This window comes from Danio rerio, chromosome 19 (genome assembly GCF_052040795.2).
Source record: "Danio rerio strain M-AB ecotype USA chromosome 19, GRCz13ab, whole genome shotgun sequence".
NCBI classification, from domain to species: domain Eukaryota; kingdom Metazoa; phylum Chordata; class Actinopteri; order Cypriniformes; family Danionidae; genus Danio; species Danio rerio.
The window spans coordinates 15,269,747-15,282,918 of record NC_141039.2 but is presented as its reverse complement, the minus strand read 5'-3'; positions in this window follow the sequence as shown (position 1 = coordinate 15,282,918).

Sequence of the window (13,172 nt, the reverse complement as noted above, 5' to 3'; positions counted from 1 at the left end):
TCTTTATGTATTTAAAATTTCCTTTTTTAATTTTACCACGTCATATGAAAACATACACACTTGTTTGAGGACCCAGAACACATTTTGAACTTGCAGTTTTCCCCGATGTGTCTGTAAAGTGCTGCGCAGCTGGAAGACAGAAAAAAGGTCGCCTAGTTTCTGCTTTCACTCACCCCGAAAATGCTCTGTTTGCATGATTTGATTAATATCATCGTTTCCAAATACTTTATAAATAATATTTAAAACATTCTCCGGTGTTTATTGTTTTTAGAAAATGTCTAAAATCTTTTTTTTAGAGAGGCTTTAGAAAAATGAAAGTTTAATATGGCTTTGATTGTTATAGCTAGCTTTTGTTAGTTTTATATTGGTTTATTTATTTATTGTGATTTTATTATATCTGATATTTGTAATTCTTTAAATTATTTCAATATAGCTTAGGCTATTTTATCTAGATATGACAATATATTGTTTTGAGCTTACAAAAGTGGACACGAAAATTGTAAAGTTCAATGTCTTTCTGTTGTATTCATAGTGTATTATCTCCAAAATAAATAAAAACAATAAAAAGAAAAGAAAAAAGCCGCTCGCGGCATCAACAGATCTGTGAAGGGAGCATTCTTTTCCTCTGTCTCACACATACAGGCATCTAAACGCGCACAAACACACCTTTTAAACCTGACAGAAACTCTCGAAAACCTTTACTGTCTGCTGTGTCTTTAATATGGTGTAAAGATTATTATGCATTATTGAAACATCAAGGAGGATGCAGCAAAGAAGTCACTTATAAATTAAAACTACTTTATTTTATGCAACAGCCTTAAGGCTGATTTATACCTCTGTGTTAAACGCAGGCGTACGCTACGGAGTTGATGCATAGCCCTTTGCCGTGGCCGTCGGCGTCGCTGATGTGCACCTCTCAAAAAATGTAACTACACGTCGCAACAACGCGTAGCGCAAGCTCTGTGATTGGTCGGCTTGGTAGCGCTGACGAGTCTGGGCGGGACCGAGAGCCGCACGAGTGGCGCTAGCCCAATGGAGTGATTGTTTACAAGTGTGGAGTCCCGTGAAGGAGCTCTGGATGGAAAGTTTTGTTTTGTGTTTACCTCATGGTTAAAGTTGCTGCACGTCCGCCGGTTCCTGCCTCAAAATGAGCGAGTTTGAGCCACTTGTACATCCCGAAAGTGTTCAGGAAAAGCAAAACAGCAGCGAAGAAACTCGACACAGAGGAACATTTACACCTCACTGCCAACTAGCGTTTCGGAGATGTTAATGCAGACCAACAGAGACAGCGCGCAGAAGTATAAATGCACAGCCACGCGCGTTGCATGCGCCGTGGGTTACGCCGGTCACTTGACGCAGAAATATAAACCAGGCTTTACTTTTAAAAGAGAAACATAAGGGTGATCATACGCAAAAAGACCCCAGCCTATAATTTGTTGCAGATGTTTTCTTTCCCTTATTTATTTATTTGTTTATGTGTTTGGCGCATGTACTTGTGTGCGATCGGAAAACTGTGCCCGTCTCTCCTTTTACTCTGGCCCGAAGCCCCAGTTGGCCCTAGGGGTATTCGGCGGGCCGAAAAAAGGCCCCAAGAAAGCCCCGATTTGGCCCGATTAGGCCCCGGAAGTGACAGTGGAAACGCGACTGGCCTTGGCTCTCCCTGGCTCGCTCGCTTAAAGGCTGATTTATACTTCTGCGTCAAACGGCGGCGTATGCTACGGCGCAGACGCATAGCCCTTCACCGTGGGCGTCGGCGTCACTGACGTGCACCTCTCAAAGAATGTAAGTAAAGGTCGCAACAACGCGTAGCGCAAGCTCTGTGATTGGTCGGCTTGGTAGCGCTGACGAGTCTGGGCGGGAACGAGAGCCGTGTGAATGGTGCGAGCCTGATGGAGCAATTGTTTAAAAGTGTGGAGTACCGTGAAGGAGCTCCGGATGGAAATTTTTGTTTTGTGTTTACCTCATAGTTAAAGTTGCTGCAAGTCCGCCGGTTCCTGCCTCAAAATGAGCGAGTTTGAGCCACTTGTACATTCCTGTAGTGTTCAGGAAAAGCAACACAGCAGCGAAGAAACTCGACACAGAGGAACATTTACACCCCACTGCCAACTAGCGTTTCGGAAGTGTTAATGCAGACCAACAGAGACAGCGTGCAGAAGTATAAATGCACAGCTATGCGCGTTGCGTGCGCAGTGGGTTACGCCAGTCACTTGACGCAGAAGTATAAACCTAAGATTCAAATAATTTTTTTTCTTTTTTTTCTGTGATTTCCTACATCCTTTAGGTTAAAAAAAATCTACAATTTAGAATTTTTTATATATTTTTTTTTACCACAGGACCATTTTAGTTTGAAACGACCGCCAAACTCAGACAACAAAACTGTAGAGGATATGGTAAATGGATATTAAACCAAAATTAATTTAACAAAAACTAAACAAAAGCCCCGGTGACGCGGTGGCACAGTAGGTAGTGCTGTCGCCTCACAGCAAGAAGGTCACTGGTTCGAGCCTCAGCTGGGTCAGTTTGCGTTTCTGTGTGGAGTTTGCATGTCCTATGTGTGGGTTTTCTCTGGGTGCTCCGGTTTCCCCCACAGCCCAAAGATATGTAGTACAGGTGAATTGGGTAAATTGTCTGAGGTGTATGAGTGTGTATGGATGTTTCTCAGAGATGGGTTGCAGCTGGAAGGGCATCCGCTGCGTAAAACATATGCTGGATAAGTTGGCAGTTCATTCCACTGTGGCGACCCCAGATTAATATAACTAAGCCGAAAATAAAATAAATGAATGAATAAACAAAAGCCATTTTTTCCTTTTGTATTGAAATTCCTGAAAGAAGTGATGTTAATCCAAAACAAATTTAACATAAAAGCGATTAAAAACTGATTTTCATTTTTTAATAATCTCTAATTCTCTGTCTGATAGTTAGACTCTAAATCAGAGTCTCCCTTAACTATCTTATAAAGAATCCTCTCTGCTTCAGTTCTGCCCCCTACAACATGCAGTCATTAATTACATTAAGATGGTCCTGGTGTCCACTATGGTGGACATTTAAAAAAGGATGATATTTTGAAACTCAAACAAGTAAACAGCTTTGAAAGCTAAATGTATAGTTCTTGACACTTTAATAAATAAATATATATGTAAAAATAATAGTAAAAAAACATTTAAAAAGCAAAATTTTACATGCCTCTCTCCTTCCCATAAAATGTGCTTGTTTGTATGCCGGCCATTTTGGATGCAGTGTAAGAAGTGCCATGCCAGCCAATCTAATTACAAATCACTAGAAAGCCCAGGATGTATTCTATAATTTATTTGTATAAATTAATTTTATACAAATATATATTTTCACATAATTTTTAAGCATCATGCTGATTTTTTAATAACTGGGTTTTGTCTGTTATAAAATTGTAAGATACCATTATTGTTCACCCTGCTGAAAAAAAAAACAGCTGGCAAGGTATGTTTTGATGCCGGTCTTGCTGGTTTCAGAGCTGGTCACTGAAACCAGCCCAACCAGCATCGAGACCAGCATTGAAATCAGCAAGACCACATACCAGCATTAAAACTTACCAGCATATGCTGTTTTTTTTTGTTTAACAGGGCAGACGACATATACTATTTATTCATAAAGTTTTAATTTTATTTGTTTATTTGTTGTTTTATTTTGTATATATATATATATATATATATATATATATATATATATATATATATATATATATATATATATATTTTTTTTTTTTTTTTTTTATTCAACACAATGGAAAATATTTTTTCTTTTTAGAATATTTATTAGTGATGCATGCAATGATTACAGAATAACCAAAAAAAAAAAAAAAATGCAAAGAATGGCAATCACTGATTTTTGAAATCACCTTCAACAATTGCAAAAAGAGACTGAAAGAGCAGAAGCACAGCTTCATCTGATAGAGGAACAACTGACTCTGACCAAACTGCAGAAAACCAAGGCCAGACTTGAGATTCGCCTCCTAAAGGCTTTGCTCAGCAAGCTGATCTCTCCACATCAGATGAGGAAGTCTGAACTTATTGTGGAGTTTTTGACATTAAGTCTTTTTTTATTTACATCTATATTTGAAACTTATTATAAATATCCTCAATGTACAGTGTTTGTGGTGTAAGTCTCAGATGAGGGGACTGCTGGAAGAGGATGGGGTGTTTTTTTTTTTTTTTTTAAATGTGTGTGTGTTTTCATTTCAAATAAAAATAAAGTTTTATTGACCCCACACTGGCTATTCTACTTGTTGCTCTTTACATAGGCCTATCTGTCCATCTACATTGTGATTGAGCACTGGTAATCCAGATTTAGTGATCCTGAAAAGTTCATATCCGGATCAGATTGATTCAATCCAATGTTGCTTTAAAAAAGTGGCTCAAAAATTAAGCTGGATTACTTGATCATGGATCGCAAAAACAGGATTACTAAATCCAAATCAATTTTATCCAGATTAAACCTTTTGAAAAACCGGGCCCAGAAGATGGGTACACTGTAATCATAAAGGGATGTTCATGGCCAACAGCAACACAATGGCAGGCTGTAGCGTTGACACGATGCTCAATTGATACTAATGTGCCCAAAGTGTGCCGAGAAAATATCCCCCACACCATTATATCAACCACACCCAGCCTGAACCGTTAATACAAGGCAGGATTCATCCATCCTTTCATGTTGTGGACGCTAAATTCTGACTCTACCATACAAAGCACACAGCAGAAATAAAGACTTATCAGACCAGGCAACATTTTTCGATTCTTTTACTGTCCAGTTTTGGTGAGGCTGTGCAAACTGTAGTCTCAGTGTCCTGTTCTATCAGCTAGAACCAGTCAGGTCATTCCCCTCTGACCTCTGGCATCAACAAGGAATTTTTGCCCACAGAATTGCCACTCACTGGATATATTCTCTTTTTCTGATATTCTCTGTAAACCCTAGAGATGGTCGTGTGTGAAAATCCCAGTAGATCACCAGTTTCTGAAATATGTCTGGCACTAACAACCATGCTAAGTGCAAAGTTAATTCACCTTAATTCACCTTTCTTACCCATTCTGATGAGATCGTCTTGACCATGCTACATGCCTAAATGCAATGAGTTGTTGCCATGTGATTGGCTGGTAAGAACTTTGCATTAACGAGCAGTTGAACAGGTGAACCTAATAAAGTGGACAGTGAATGTACTTGTAAGGACAAAGTGTCAAACATGACCTGTGAACATTTAAACAGCCTTTTGCACACTCCTGCAGATACAAAATAAGAATCTGCTGCTTTATCTCCCATACAGTCTTGCTAAAATCTATGCATGTACTTATAGCATTAAACAAAATAAACCTTTAGTTAAAATATAAGCAGCACCGATTAAACATTGATGAAGAACTGCATACTGATGAGGAAAAACCTACACATTCACAGATTTTGTGATGAAATACTTTCTTCATGCAAACCATATTTAAAGATTGAAACTAAATTTAGCTGCTTTATTTTAAAGGTTCAATGAAGGTGCATTGTAAAAAAAAAAAATCACATAATAATCATTAGCAGTTTTACATGTTTTTGGGATTCATGTTTTTTTTTTTTTTTTGAATTGCATAAGTGACTTTTATTAACATTTTTTAATAATATACTGTCTGGGTTGTTGTTGTATATAACTTGCCAGTATCTTCAGTATCTGCCCGTATATTTAACTGGCTCATTTCTATTATTTGATTAATATGTCAACTAAAGTCACTTTGATAAACTGTTTAATTTTCAACATCAAAAATCGACAGAGCAGAGATCAAGGTCCCATAATGCAATAAACACACCTAAATAAACTAAAAACACTTGTAAATCACAGAAATACGGAAACTGTTAATCAACAGAGACGTTTTACAGTGTAGGCTATTTTTGACCTTTAGGACAAACTACATAAGTAGAATTGAAAAAATCACATAAGCGTTAACAGAAGAAAGAAATATAAATGGGCTTAGAACTTTTAAGGTATTATAGACAGAGCTTGACATTAACTTTTTTGATTACCAGCCACTGCAGCTAGTAGTTTTCCAACATAACTAGCCACTCTCCATTTTCACTAGCCACAATTTTATTGTTGGGAAATTATATTTTATACACATAAATATGACTTTGACATGCTACAATTACTTGATTTAGATTTTCTGTTATCTCCACATTAGTCCTCATTCATTTCACTTTTTACAGTATGTGTCATGTATGAGCTTGCTCAATGTTCATAAGCAATTGAGTCATGGTATTACAACTAGTTTTTATTTCACATAATTTCCAGAGCTCAAAATAAAAGATTTACCAAATGTATCTCTAACCACACTAAACATAAACATTTAATTATTTCGTAGCCACAAATTTTAAATGTGTCAAAACAAAGCAAATTATAGTATACTATATACTTTTTATTTAACAAAACATATGCATAGTAATCCATAATCACCGCTTAACTATACTTAAATGGGGGGGTTAATCTCCCATTAAAGCAATGTTATTGTAAAAAAAATTATAATTAAACCATATTAACGCAAAAGAAAGCAGGTAAAAACACACCGTGTGATAATGAAAGAATGATCACACACACGGGTAGTGTTGGACCCATAAATAATCTGTTCAAAGAATGGTTAAAGTGAAAGCAACTGGCGCTACTTACAATTAGTCAGCTTTGGAAATCTTGAAAGCAGTAAGACAGTGGGTGCATGTTCATCACGTTTTGTCTAGTCTATTTGAAAAAGAACTGATCAAATCAGTTGTGTTTAGCAGGGGCGTAGATTTAGGGTGGACGGTGGGGACGTGTCCCCACCAATATCCACCAACTACTGAAATATCCCCACCAATAATTTAATTCACTTAAAAATATTGCGCTGTCAGTATAAACCAGTATAAAAGGGTTAAATCACATTCTCTCCTCGAGTCGCCCCCAAACACATATGAACATTGTGATTGGCTGTACCTTTCCCTGCTGTCACGTGAGAGGCTGCTTTCAGATGCAAGCAGCGGCAAAACTGCGCGGGGGGAATTTCCCGATGTGTGTGAGTTGTGTGACACGCAGAAGGATGGCGGTAGCAAAAAATGTGGACATAAAGAGAGTTTTTCAGCAAAATGTGTAAGACACATAAAGTTCGCTACTGATTGAGCCCATCATGATAATGCCGCTATTTGCTAGTGTTTTCACCACTTTTACGTTCAGTCTAACGTTAAAGCAGACTGATATAGTCTGTGAACAACATTCCCTGAAAACTAGCTGCAGAATAAACACCTGTAAACGTAAATGATCATACCAGTTCTCCTCATTTCTAGAGTAACATCTCCAAGTTCGGGTGAAACAATTTGTCAGAAAAACTACAGCCTGTGCCCCATCTTTTATTTATAATACTGTGAGACATATTTAATTTGTACGAAAATAAACGAAAGTGTTTATTAAACTCTCTCTTTATCAGTTAATTAACAATTTAAGTTTAACATTACACTTCCAGGCCTGTAGCCAGCTTATTGAAAGGAGGGATTATTTGTTTTCTAAAAAACTGAACCTTTTTGCAGTTATTCACCTGATTAGTTATTCATTCTGTTTAATTAAGGTATAAATATTAAATTTTAGTGAAACATTAAGAACTAATTTATGCTGGATTATCTTGTTGGATAGTTTGATTATTGGATATTTTTGATGTACCAAAAATATTTCCTACCATTTTGTCAAATTGCTTTATTTACAAATGTTTATGTCATTAATTACATTAAGATGGTCCAGGTGTCCACTATGGACAAATGTTTAAACTGTACGTTTTATTACAGTTTTATAAATAATAAAAATACTTAGAATTAGAAATTAGAACTTTAAAATAAGAATAAAGAAATGAAGAGTTCAGATACTAAAACCTCAAAATTCCATGTAAAATGACAATTTTTCTCAGCCTCGTATTTTTATGTTCAGGTATTTCTCTTTAACGGCAATGAAAAGAACATATTTGTCACTATAAAAGTTAAATCCACACACAGAAGTTGGAGAAAAATGCTAATTTTAGAAGTAAATATTAAGTGGCATATAGAGGTTTTTGCATCTGAACTCTTGAAATATGAAAATATAAAAACATTTTTATCATAATCTTCTTTGGAAAATCGGTTAAAACTTGATTTAAATTAAAAACTGAAGCCTATAGGCAAATAACAAACTGGCCAGCACATTCAACCTTCCTCAGTGGGAATTTGGCCATTTAAATGATAAGATAAATTCAAATATAAAAATCCAACTTTTGGTCTTTCAAACCACCTGAACCCCCATGCGCCTGTCTATTTAATTTAACTTAATAAATTATATGAAGAGAGGACTAATTTATTAATATATTTAAATAACAGTTAAATAATTAATAGCAATATATATATATATATAAACAATATTCATTCTTGGTGGGGGTGTGGGGGGATTTTATTCACTCATCCCCAGTCCCCACCAATGTCAAGTGCAAACCTACACCCTAGGTGTTTAGACACAGTTGCTTCACGAAAGGAAACGGGAGCGCGCACTGCTTTGCTTGCGCAATAATTTTTGTCAGTCGTGTTGCTTCTCAATTCTAAGATTGCATTTGCATGCATATTAGACCATCCTTATTGTCGAATCCTGCTTTTAAGAATTATTATCTGGGAATATGATTTTCAACCAGCCAAAGTGACGAGTGGAAGTTTTTGTCTTACCCGCCACCGCTGAGATCTATTTGGTAGGTTGGTGGGTGTTAATGTAAAGCCCTATTTATAGAGATGACCAGTTTATCCCTAGCAGTATTGGCTTAATCATGATTTACAGTATCTAACCTTAACTTAAATATTCCCAAAGGTTACTTTTTTTTTAATGTAAAAGCTAAAAATTGCATCATGGCTTGATCCACTAACACCCATTTATCACCAATATGACAGCAGTTTTGTTATTCTTTACCTGAGCTTGTTAAACCTGTTCTGTTTGTTGGCTGTCACCAGAACTGATATGAGACGCATGAAAATTATGTCTGCAGGCTCATGTACTGAGCAAACACATGCATTATTCCAACAAACTCTTCATCTCATGTTAAATTATTCATATACGTCATTTTCCTTAAAAAAAAAAAAAAAGCATAATGTGATTTAACTATTGAACCTGAATCAGGTAAGACAAGTTTCAATAGTTTCGACGGTAAGCCATTGATGAATCATAGCCCTGATGATTCATAGAACATCCTGGATGTAGGTACATTCCACAAACACTTAAATTACCCTCTTATCCCCAGACATACTCCAAAACCCCCTGGGGAGGTATCATTAAACAAGGTTGTTAAACTGAATGTATTTACACTGAATGCCGCTGCTGTGTCTGTGTAAAGTGGAAACGAGTCCAAATGAAATGACACCATGATGCTGCTTAATCATCTCTGGACTTATTTCTTATTGAACCAACAACAGACAGAATCAAAAAGATTCATAAATGGTTGACTCTTGCTGGTTTCAAACAAAACAAGATTAAATTACAACCCACATGACCAAGAGTGTGGTCATACAGGCAGAAATAGTTTACCAGAGGTCCCGCAGATTTGGTTTATGGGTCGGTGAATGTAGGTGAAGAGTCAAAAAAACAAATGGATTGTGGTCAAACCAATATAAACACAGACTGTTTAGATTTATAGGTGAACTATTATTGAATACACTTTCATTTTGGGTTTAAAGCCACATATGAATGATTACATTGAAGAGTTTTAATCAATTAAATATTTAAAATAACAATTTATGGCATTCATTGTGGCACGATCGCCTCACCGCAAGAAGGTCACTGGTTCGAGCCCCGGCTGAGCCAGTTAGTGTTTCTATGTGGAGTTTGCAAGTTCTCCCTGTGTTTGCATGGGTTTCCTCAGGGTGCTCCGGTTTCCCCCACAGTCCAAAGACATGCGGTACAGGTGAATTGAATAAGCTAAATTGGCCATAGTGTATGTATGAATGCAAGAGTGTATGGGGTTTTCCCAGTGGGTTGAAAATGGAAAGGAATCTGCTGCATGAATAATTACTGGATAAGTTGGCAGTTCATTCTGCTGTGGCAACCCCAGAGTAATTAAGAGACTAAGCTGAAAAGAAATTAAATGTATGAATTTATAACAACAATCCTAGCTCCTAGCTAGTTTGAATTAGCATGTTGCTAGCACACTTTAGGCCAACATTGTTTAATGTTTCAATACTACGCTAATGTGAATTAGCACATTACTAGTATGAATTAGCATGTTGCTAGCACACTTCAAACCGATTAACAAAGTTTAATTCAGTACACTAACGTGAATTAGCATATTACAAGCATTAATTAGCATGTAGCTAGCACACTTTAAACCAGCTAACATTGTTTAATTCAATACTACACCCACATGAATTAGTGCATTACTAGCATGAATAAGCATGTTGCTAGCACACTTCAAGTCTTTTAAACAGTTTAATGTTTTAAGACCAGCCTGATCTCACGAGGAAATGTAAGTATTTTACATTTTGCTAGTTAAGTGGCTAATTCATACGAAATTGTACGTTTTTAAAAAGGAGGCGTGGCACCAAACCCCACCCTAAACCCAACCGTCATCGGGGGATGAGCATATCGTACTAAATTGTACGAATTAGATCTTACGAATTAGCCACTAAATGAAAAAGTTAAGAATTGCTGTGAGATTGTTGTTCAAGACGCTAATATGAATCAGCGCATTACTAGCATGTCTTTAACATGATTGAAACTTAGCCCAAATTAGCAGTGTGTTAACATGTTTCTAGTTTGTTTAATAAAGGGGTTCACAAACTTTTTAGCTGGTGACTCCCAAAATAAAAATTCTTGTCCCTCATGACCCCCACTCTCCTCGGAGGTGGTTATAAACACACACACCAGTAGGAACTAAATAAACAAGCTTATTGACAACACAAAAAAGTCAGAACAGTCTAACAACCATATAATATTTTAGTCATTATTCATTTGTGATTAACCTCACTTAATGTTTACAGCACAAGACTATTCTTGGTTTGATTTTGGAGACCGCCAATTGGAGCCTCTATATTCAGTCGTGGCCATTTTTTTTTATGTGTGTGTGCCGTAAAGGCGTCATAGTTTAACATTGTGTCGCATAATCAATCTGCTGCAACTAACACTAATGCTGTGTCAATAATCTAGAGTAAAAACCCCAGGGGTCACAGTCCAATGGAAAAATAATCGAAATGCTGAAGACTTTTTTTTTGCATGTTGTTTTTTATGTAACTATTAAATAATATTTTTTTTTATTTTCTGAAGGTTATGGAAAAAATACTGTATTTCTATGGGGTTCCATTTGTGCCAAAATTCCCATGCCTGCTTTCTACTTCACATTTGTCTTTGTCTACTCTCATTGCCCGCATGTTCCGCATGTCGTCCTGTTGGTTTTTCTCTGTTATGTAGTCATATTCTATTCTGTCATTTGATTTGTTGTCCTTATTGTTGTCTATTCATCTTTACTGTCATCCTTACCATTCTATATGTTGTCGTCCTTATGGTTGTCTGTTCTGTCGTCCTTACACAGAACAGACATCCATAAGGATGACAGTAAAGATGAATAGACAACATTAAAAGACAACAGATCAGATGACAGAATATCCCATAGAATATGACAGTACAAAGCAGAAGAAAAACCGACAGGACAACAGATTAAGACGACATCAACAGACAACAATGCTGATTTGAGATTAGACAAAGACAAATGTGAAGTACAAATCAGAAAGCAATTCAATTCAATTCAGCTTTATTTGTATAGCGCTTTTACAATGTAAATTGTGTCAAAGTAGCTTCACATAAATGGTCATAGTAACTGGAACAGTGTGGTTCAGTAACTGGAACAGTGTGGTTCAGGTTTTAGTGTTTAAGTTCAGTTCAGTTCAGTTTAGCTCAGTTCAGTGTGATTTAATCATTACTGAGAGTTCAAACACTGAAGAGCCAATTCATCGATGCGTAGCTCTACCAATCCTGAACCATGCGAGGCAGTGGCGGAATTTGGGAATTTTGGCACAAATGGAACCCCACATAATTCTGATAATTTAATAACATATATGACATTTTTGGAAATCACCACCCCCACTTTTATGAATCACTGGTTTAATACAGAGCTAAAAAGTTTTACATTTCCATCATGCAAATTACTTTGGTGTTTGCATGTTTCTGCACAGTTAGCAAACGACTACCAAAAACCAGCATTTTTTAAGCAGAACTCATTATCTAGGAATCTGTGAAAAACATTAACACGACATGTAATATAGAGATGACATATCATAATGCCTCTGCAAATAATCTAGGGCATTTTTAACAGCTGTCTGTGTCACTTATAACCTAGATAAAGAGCTAAATCTCAAGACTGATGACATATGGAAACAGCACATTGACTAATAGTTTAAATATGAATTGGCTTCTAAGAGTAAACCATTACAAATGCATGCTGCAAAATAACTGTTTAAAAATGTGTTTCTTGTACTTGCCAATGCTGCATTTATTTCATCCATATAAAGTAGCAAAGAAATGTTGCCAAACAGAATTTATAAATAATGGTTTTATACTTGTATATTAAAAGCAATATATTTTATACTGTAAACAAACACATCATACTGCCTTACCCTACCCCCAAACCCAACCCAGGATTTCTGCAGGTTTCACCAAGTTAAATTTAAGACTTTAAGACCATTATAAATGAAATTTGACTTCTAAAGGTCTAAAGGCTAAGGAATTTTTATATATGCCTTATCAAAAAATGTAATTGAATACATTTAATAATAAAATAATAAATTAATAATAACAAATACAATTTTAGATATTTCTTAGCTAAATATTTTAAGTATTGTGTAAAAACAAGCAAGCTCTACTTCTATACACTGTTTTTCCAACATAAACTCTCATTCAAATAAAAAAACTAACAAATGTTAAAACGTTTTAAAAGATATATTAAAATAAATCTATGCACAACAATCTGTCCAGGTTGGTAACCTCAGCAGTAAATACAGGAAGCACTTTTAAACAAATGTTATTGTAGAGAAAATAATTAAACCATTATGATAAATAGAGTTTAAATGACATTTTTATATGAAAGAAAATTTGAGATGCATTGTTGGTGATTGTTTGGCCAAATTGGGTAGCTATCCATGAACAAAGAAAAATTAAGACGAGT